This window comes from Pristiophorus japonicus, chromosome 9, assembly GCF_044704955.1.
Source record: "Pristiophorus japonicus isolate sPriJap1 chromosome 9, sPriJap1.hap1, whole genome shotgun sequence".
NCBI lineage: Eukaryota > Metazoa > Chordata > Chondrichthyes > Pristiophoridae > Pristiophorus > Pristiophorus japonicus.
The window spans coordinates 178,270,746-178,279,383 of record NC_091985.1 but is presented as its reverse complement, the minus strand read 5'-3'; the positions used below and the strand labels follow the sequence as shown (position 1 = coordinate 178,279,383).

General features: G+C 51.7%; 1 long non-coding RNA gene across 1 annotated transcript; it reads left to right on the top strand.

The window, feature by feature from the left end:
- Positions 1-220: 220 nt before the first annotated feature.
- LOC139273348 (uncharacterized) lies at positions 221-5,389 on the top strand. Its single transcript, XR_011595077.1, has 2 exons — positions 221-522; positions 3,859-5,389. It is a non-coding gene; the product is annotated as an uncharacterized lncRNA (long non-coding RNA).
- The last annotated feature ends 3,249 nt before the right edge of the window (positions 5,390-8,638 follow it).

The window sequence follows — 8,638 nt, the reverse complement described above, 5'->3', positions numbered from 1 at the left end:
ATGGAGAGAAACACCCTGCACGGAATGATCCCATATTGAGCATCTCCAAGGGACAAGGCTCCCAGCTTTAATCATTCTCTGTCCTTTCCCCCCAGGTCCAGTTCCTTTGCTCAGATTCTGGGGAAAGTGCACTTTGAGTTTTACATTCTGAATTAGTGCAGAGAGCTGCGCATGTGCGGGTAAGCCCCGCCCCCTATGTCGATTTCCAGGAAGCAGAAGAGAACATGCGCCCTCCCCTCCCCCAGCCCTGCCTGTGATCGCCATTCACTCAGTGAGCGGAAGAAGATGGTTTTAAACAACCGGGAACGGAGGCACCGCGGCCCCGGGATAACGTGGCGAGCAGCAGCCTCATTACAGCAGCGCAGCGCTTTGGGAGCGTGTCCGCAGATGGGCTCAGAGATCGGCATTGACTCCAGGGCGAGTCGGGTGCTGTGTGTAAGGGGCAGAGTGCACAAAGAACCAGTGTCAGTGCGTGGTGTGAGTGGGGGAAGGGAGAGGCCATTCTCGGGCTGTGTGTCCAGGGTAAGGGAGACAGAATGGGCAGAATCTGCTATTTATAATCATTGCTGCTTTCTCTCTCCAAACCAGTAGTGAACCTTCCTGGTTTAGTTCTGTCCGGAGCTGTGTGTAAGAGGCAGTGAAACAGGAACTAGTTCCTGAACATGATGTGAGTGGGGGAAGGGAGAGGCCATTCTCGGGCTGTGTGTGGACAGTGTCAGGTAACAGAGAAAGTAAATCACCTCGCTCTTTCAAATCATTGCTGCTTTTTCCCCCCAACTAGTAGTGAATGATCCTGATTCAGTTCCAATCTCAACGTGTCTGTTGTTCTTGGGCAGTGAGCAGTGGGAACACAGCCTGACCGTGAGGATGTGGGGAGTTTCACAAAGTGCATCTATTGCAGGCACCAGGAGAGGAGTGTGGGAGAAGAAGGGGGCTGATGTTCGTTGCCTTACCCCAGGGCCACGGCATCTCCATTTCTGGCTCTTTTAAACCATCTTATTCCACTCACTGAGTGAATAGATACATAGAAAATAGCCTGCTGTAAGGAGGCTGCAGGAGTAGGCCATTCCGTCCTTCGAGCCTGCACCACCATTCAATAACATCATGGCTGATCATTCACCTCAGTACCCTTTTCCTGCTTTCTCTCCATACCCCTTGATCCCTTTAGCCGTAAGGGCCATATCTTACTCCCTCTTGACTATATCCAATGAACTGGCATCAACAACTCTCTGCGGTAGGGAATTCCACAGGTTAACAACTCTCTGAGTGAAGAAGTTTCTCCTCATCTGAGTCCGAAATGGCTTACCCCTTTGGTTCTGGACTTCCCCAACATTGGGAACATTCTTGCTGCATCTAACCTGTCCAGTGCTGTCAGAATTTTATATGTTTCCATGAGATCCCCTCTTATTCTACTAAACTCCAGTGAATACAGGGCCAGTCGACCCAGTCTCTCCTCATATGTCAGTCCTGGCGATCACAGGCAGGGCTGGGGGAGGGGAGTGTGCATGCACTCCTCTGCTCACTGCGAATTGATTCAAGGGGCGGTGCTGAACTGCGCATGTGCAACTCTCTGCAATAATTCAGCCTGCAAAAATCAAAGTGCACATTTCCCAGAATTTGAGCAAAGGAACTGGGCCTGGCCAGGGGGCGGCGGGGGGGAAGGACAAAGAATGATTACATCCTAGGGTCTTAAAGAACTGGCTGCAGGGATAGTGGATACATTGGTTGTAATTTATCAAAATTGCCTGGATTCTGGGGCAGTTCGAAGAGATTGAAAAACCGCAAATGTAACGGCCCTGTTTTAAAAAGGAGGCAGACAAAAAGCAGGAAACTGTTGACCAGTTTGCCGAATTTCTGTCATTGAGAAAATGCTGGAGTCCATTATTAAGGAAGCAGTAGTGGGACATTTGGAAAAGCATAATTCAATCCAGCAAAGTCAGCATGGTGCAATGAAAGGGAAACATATTTGCCAAATTTGTTTTTTGAGGATGTAACGAGCAGGGTGGATAAGTGGGATCCAGTGGATGAGGTGTACGTGGATTATTTCCAGAAGGCATTCGATAAGGTGTCACATCAAAGGTTACTGCACAAGATAAAAGCTCATGTGGTTGGGGGTAATCTATTCGCATGGAGAGAGGATTGGCTAAATAACAGAAAACAGAGAGTCGGGATAAATGGATCATTTTCTGGTTGGCAAACAGTGACAGTGGTGTGCCGCAGGGATCAGCGCTGGGTCATCAACTATTTATAATTATTAATGAATTCAATGAAGGAACCGAGTGTAATGTAGCCAAGTTTACTGATCCAAAGACAGGTCTGAAAGCAAACTATGAAAAGGACACAATTAAACTGCAAAAGGATAAAGACAGGCTAAGTGAGTGGGCAAAAATTTGGCAGGTGGAGTAAATTGTGGGAAAATGTGAGGTTATTCATTTTGGCAGAAATAATAGAAAAATTAATTATAATTTATATGGAGAAAAATTGCAAAGTTTTGCAGTGAAGAGAGACCTGGGCATCCTTGTGCATGAAACAAAAAGTTATTATGCAGGTAAAGCAAGTATTCTGGAAGGCAAATGGGATGTTGGCATTTATTGCAAGGTGGATAGAGTATAAAAACAGAGAAATCCTGCGACAACTGTACAGGGTATTGGTGAGCTCACACCTGGAGTACTGCATACAGTTTGGGTCTCCGTATTTCAGGAAAAATAGACTTGAATTGGAGACTGTTCAGAGCATGTTCACGAGATTGATTCCGGATATGAGGGGGATGACTTATGAGGAAAGGTTGAGGAGGTTGGGCCTATACACATTGGAGTTCAGAAAAATAAGAGGTGATCTTATTGAAATAAGATAATGAGGGGGCTCGACAGGTGGATGCAGCGAGGATATTTCCACTCATAGGGGAAACTAAAACGAGGGGACATAGTCTTACAATAAGGGGTCATCCATTAAAAACTGATATGAGGAGAAATTTCTTCTGAGTGTTGTAAATCTATGGAATTCTCTGCCACAGAGTGCTATGGAGGCTAGGTCATTGAATATAATTTAAGGCAGAGATAGATATATTTTTGAGCGATAAGGGAGTAAAGGGTTATGGGGAGCTGGCAGGGAAGTGGAGCTGAGTCCATGAGATTAGCCATGATCTTATTGAATGGTGGAGCAGACTTGAGGGGTCACATGGCCTACTCCTGCTTCTATTTCTTATGTTAACTGAAACCAGGCAGAGTCGGCACCTTCAGTGGATAATATAGAGGAGAACCAGAGAGTGCGGAATTGAACCCAGCCAGAGTCAGCACCTGCAGGGGAGGAGAGGGAGGGTAACCACTCAGTGTAGAACTTAACCCAGCCAGTGTCAGCACCTGCAGGGAGGAGAGGGAGGGAACTGGTGAGTGTAGAACTGAACCCAGCCAGAGTCAGCATCTTCAGGGGAGGGGAACCAGTGAATGTAGAACTGAACCAAGCCAGAGTCAGCACCTTCATGGGAGGAGAGGCAGGGGAACCATTGAGTCTAGAACTGAACCCAGCCAGAGTCAGCACCTTCAGGGGAGGAGAGGGAGGGGAACCAGTGGGTGTCGAACTGAACCCAGCCAGAGTCGGCACCTTCAGGGGAGGGGAACCAGTGAGTGTAAATCTGAACCCAGCATCTGTCAGTGATGAAAATTGGGAGTTGAGGACAAGCTGTGTTCAGACGAGCGATGTGTTTGAATTTCAGGACAGGGAGGGGGAAGAATATATGGGGTGGGATTTACAGCATTGCAAGAACAAGAGAGGAAATAATGTTCCATAGAATCTAGAATTGTTTGTTCTGAATATCTATCCTTTACTTGCAGTGATGAATTTTGTAAACTCCTTTTCCAGGGCATTCGAACGGTAGGGTTTGCAGACTGGGAGCTCAAACCAAATATTACATCTAGATCTGACAGAATCACTCGATTCCAAAGGACCTGAATATCATCAGCCTTTGGATGTAGAAGGAGAAAAGTTTGTCTGTGGGAACAGATTTCAAATATCCGTGTGATTGGAAAAGCACCGAGACACCCGAGTGAGAGTGTTCCAGTGCACAGACTGTGGAAAGAGCTTTAAGCAGTTTCACAGCCTGAAGAAAACATCATCGCATTGACAGCGGGGAGAAACCGTACACGTGTTCTGTGTGTGGACGTTGCTTCAACTGATCATCCAACATGGAGAGACACAAGGACACGCACACCACGGAGAAACAGTGGGAACGTGGGGACTGTGGGAATGGATTCAATTTCCCGTCTGAGCTGGAAGTTCATCGGCGCAGTCACACTGGGGAGAGGCCATTCACCTGCTCTGAGTGTGGGAAGGGATTCACGCGATCAGCCCACCTTCGAATTCACAGCAAGTTCACGCTGGCAAGAGGCCGTTCATCTGCTCTGAGTGTGGGAAGGGATTTATTACCTCATCCCGTCTGTTGGACCACCAGCGAGTTCACACTGGGGAGAGGCCATTCACCTGCTCTGAGTGTGGGAAGGGATTCACTCATTCATCCAACCTGCTGACACCAGCGAGTTCACAAGTGACTGCAGGTTTTGGATTCTGCTGTTATCCCAGACTGAATCGTGTCTATTCTGAGAGTTGGGCTTTCTATCAGCTGATATTGATTCCCCATATAACTGGGCTGGAGTTTAATATTCTGCATATTTGACCAATTATTCAACGGGCAAAGGGTGAGAAAAAAAATAATGCTTATTGTGTTTGCATCCATAATTCACCCCTTAAAAACATAAGGAATAGGAGCAGGAATCGGCCATTGGCCACTCGAACCTGAACTGCCATTTAATAAGATCATGGCTGATCTGATCATGAGCAGAGCACCTGTTCCCTGTCCGCTCCCCATAACCCTTCACTCCCTTATCGCTCAAAAATCTGGCTACCTCCACCTTAAATATATTCAATGATCCAGCCTTCACAGCTCTCTGGGGTAGAGAATTCCAAGGATTTACTCAAGAGAAGAAATTTCTCCTCATCTCAGTTCTAAATCGGCAACCACTTATTCCTAAACTGTGCCCCCAGGTCTAGATTCCCTACGAGTGGAAACATCCTCTCTGCATCTAACATACCGAGACCCCTCAGTATTGTATGTTTCAATAAGATCACCTCTTATTATTCTAAACTCCAATGAGTATAGGCCCAACCTGCTCAACCTTTCTTCATGTCAACTCCTCCATCTCAGGAATCAAACTGGTGAAGCTTCTCTGAACTGCCTCAAATGCAAGTATATCCCTCCTTAAAAAAGATCAAAATTGGATGCAGATCTCGAGATGTGGTCTCAGAAATACCCTGTACAGTTGTAGCAGGACTTCTCTGCTTTTGTACTCCATCCCCCTTTCAATAAAGGCCAACATTTATTTTGCCTTTATAATTATTGCTGTACCTGCATATTAACTTATTGTGTTTCATGCACAAGGACATCCAGGTCACTCTGTACTTCAGCATTTTGTAATACCTCTCCTTTCCTGCCAAAATGGATAACCTCACACTTTCCCACATTATACTCAATCTTCCCAATGTTTTCACACTCACTTAGCCTGTCGACATCCCTTTCCAGTTTCATTGTGCCTCCTCACAACTTGCTTCCCCACCCAGCTTTGTATCCTCAGAAAACTTGGCTACATTACACTCTGTCCCCTCATCCAAGGCATCAATATAGATTGTAAATAGTTGAGATCCCAGCATCGTTCCCTGCAGCAAACCCCTAGTTGCCGTTTGACAACCGGAAAATGACCCATTTGTCCGACTCTGTTGTCTGTTAGTTAGCCCACCCTCTGTCCATGCTAATATAATTACCCATGACCACTTAAGCTCTTAACTTGTGCAGTAATCTGTTACATGGCACCTTATCGAATGCCTCCTGGAAATCCAAATACACCACATCCACTTGTTCCCCCTTATACACCCTGCTCATTATATCCTCAAAGAACTCAAGCAAATTTGTCAAACATGATTTACCTTTAATGAAGCCAAGCTGGCTCCTCTTGTCTGTATTATGCTTTTCCTTGGAGGAGCCCCCAGACCCCAGAGCTTTGGCCTACAGACCATGCGACACTGGTTCATCACATAGTGGTGTCGATCCCTCTGCCCCCCGCCCCCAGACCCTCCAGCATTGGCCGACAGACCCAGACATTGATTCGCCACATGGGGGAGTGATCCCTCTGCACCTCCCCTGCAGACCCCAGAGTTTTGACTGACAGACCTGGGACGTTGGGTTTCCACACGGGGAAACCGATCCCTCTGCTCCCCAGACACGCCAGACACCCCTCACCCTCCTTGTCCCAGACTGACCCAGACACTCCTCACCCTTCCCTGTCCCAGACTGACCCAGACACCCCTCACCCTCCCCATTCCCAGACTGACCCAGACACCCCTCACCCTCCCCTGTCCCAGACTGACCCAGAACCAGACCATCCTCATCTTCCCCTGTCCTAGACTGACCCAGAAACCCTCCTCACCTTCCCCTGTCCCAGACTGACACAGATCCCCCTTCATCCTCCGCTGTCCCAGACTGACCCAAAACCCCTCGTCAGCCACCCTGGTCCCAGACTGACCCAGACACCCACTCCACCTTCCCTTGTCCCAGAAACCCCCTCAACTTCCCCTGACCCAGGCCCCCCCTCAACCTCCCCTGTGCCAGACTATCCCAGAACCCCCCTCACCCTCCCCTGAACCAGACACCCCTCACCCTCCTCTGTCCCAAACTGACCCAGACACCCTCCTCAACCTACCCTGTCCCAGACTGACCCAGACCCCACCCCCCTCACCCTCCCCTGTCCCACACTGACCCACCCCCATCATTCCCTGTCCCAGACTGACCCAGACCCCCCCACAACCTCCCCTGTCCCAGACTTCCCCAGACCCCCCTCAACCTACCCTGTCCCAGACTAACCCAGACACCCCTTACCCTCCCCTGCCCCAGACTGACCCAGACTCCCCCCTCACCATCCCCTGTCGCAGACTGACCCAGATACCCCTCACCAACCCTTGTCCCGGACTGACCCAGACCCCCCCTCACCCTCCCCTGTCCCAGACTGCCCACCCCCGTCACATTCCCCTATCCCAGACCCCCCCTCACCATCCCCTGACTCAGAACCCCCCCTCACCATCCACTGTCCCAGACTGACCCAGACACCCCCTCACCAACCCCTGTCCCAGACTGACCCAGAACCCCCCTCACCATGCCCTGTCCGATACTGACCCAGACCCCGCCTCACCCTCCCCTGTCCCAGGCTGACCCCCCCCACCTCACCTTTTCCTTTCCCAGACTGGCCCAGACTCCCCCCTCACCCTCCCCTGTCCCAGACTGACCCAAACCCTCCTCAACCTCCCCTGTCACTGACTGACCCAGACACCCCTCACCCTCCCCTGACCCAGAACCCCACAACCTCTCACCGTCCCCTGTACCAGACTGACCCAGAACCCCCTCACCCTCCCCTGTCCCAGACTGATCCAGACTCCCCTCACTCTTACCTGACCCAGACCCCCCTCCCCTGTCCCAGACTGACCCAAACCCCCCTCACCCTTACCTGCCCCAGACTGACCCAGAACCCCCTCCCCCTCTCCTGTCCCAGACTGACCCATACTCCCCCCTCACACTCCCCTGTCCCAGACTGACCCAGACTCCCCCTCAGCCTCCCCTGTCCCAGAATGATCCGAACCTTCCCCCTCAGCCTCCCCTGTCCCAGACTGACCCCCCCCCTCACCTTCCCCTGTCCCAGACTGACCCAGACCCCTCTCAACCGCCCCTGACTCAGACTCCCCTGATCCAGACCCCCCTCTCACCCTCCCCTGTCCCAGAATGACCCAGATACCCCTCACACTCCCCTGACCCAGACCCCCCTCACCCTCACCTGTCCCAGACTGACCCCCCCTCACCCTTCCCTGTCCCAGACTGACGCAGATCCCCGTCACTCTCCCCTGACCCAGACCCCTTCACCCTCGCCTGTCCCAGACCCCCCTCACTCTCCCCTGTCCCTGACTGACCCAGACCCCCCTCACCCTCCCCTGTCCCAGACTGACCCAGACTCCCCCTCACCATCCTATGTCCCAGACTGACCCAGACCTCCCTCACCCTCCCCTGTCCAAGAGTGACCCCCACGCCCTCAGCCTCCCCTTTCCCAGACTGACCCCCTACCCCTTCAACCTTCGCTGTCCCAGATTGACCCAGACCCCCCTCACCCTCCCCTGTCCCAGACTGACCCAGACACCCCTCACCCTCCCCTGTCCCAGACATAAACACAAACACCCTCCCCTGTCCCAGACAGATTCCCCCTCCCCTGTCCCAGACTGACCCAGACCCCCCTCACCCTCCCCTGTCCCAGACTCCCCTCACCCTTAGCTGTCCCAGACTGACCCAGACCCCGCTCCCCCTCCCCTGTCCCAGACTGACACAGACCCACCTCACCCTTACCTGTCCCAGACACCCCTCCCCCTCCCCTGACCCAGACTCCCCCCTCACACTCCCCTGTCCCAGACTGACCCAGACACCCGCTCAGCCTCCCTTGTCCCAGAATGATCCGAACCTTCCCCTTCAGCCTCCCCTGTCCCAGACTGACCCAGAACCCCCATACCCTCCCCTGTCCCAGACTGATCCCCGCCCTCACCCTCCTCTGTCCCAGAC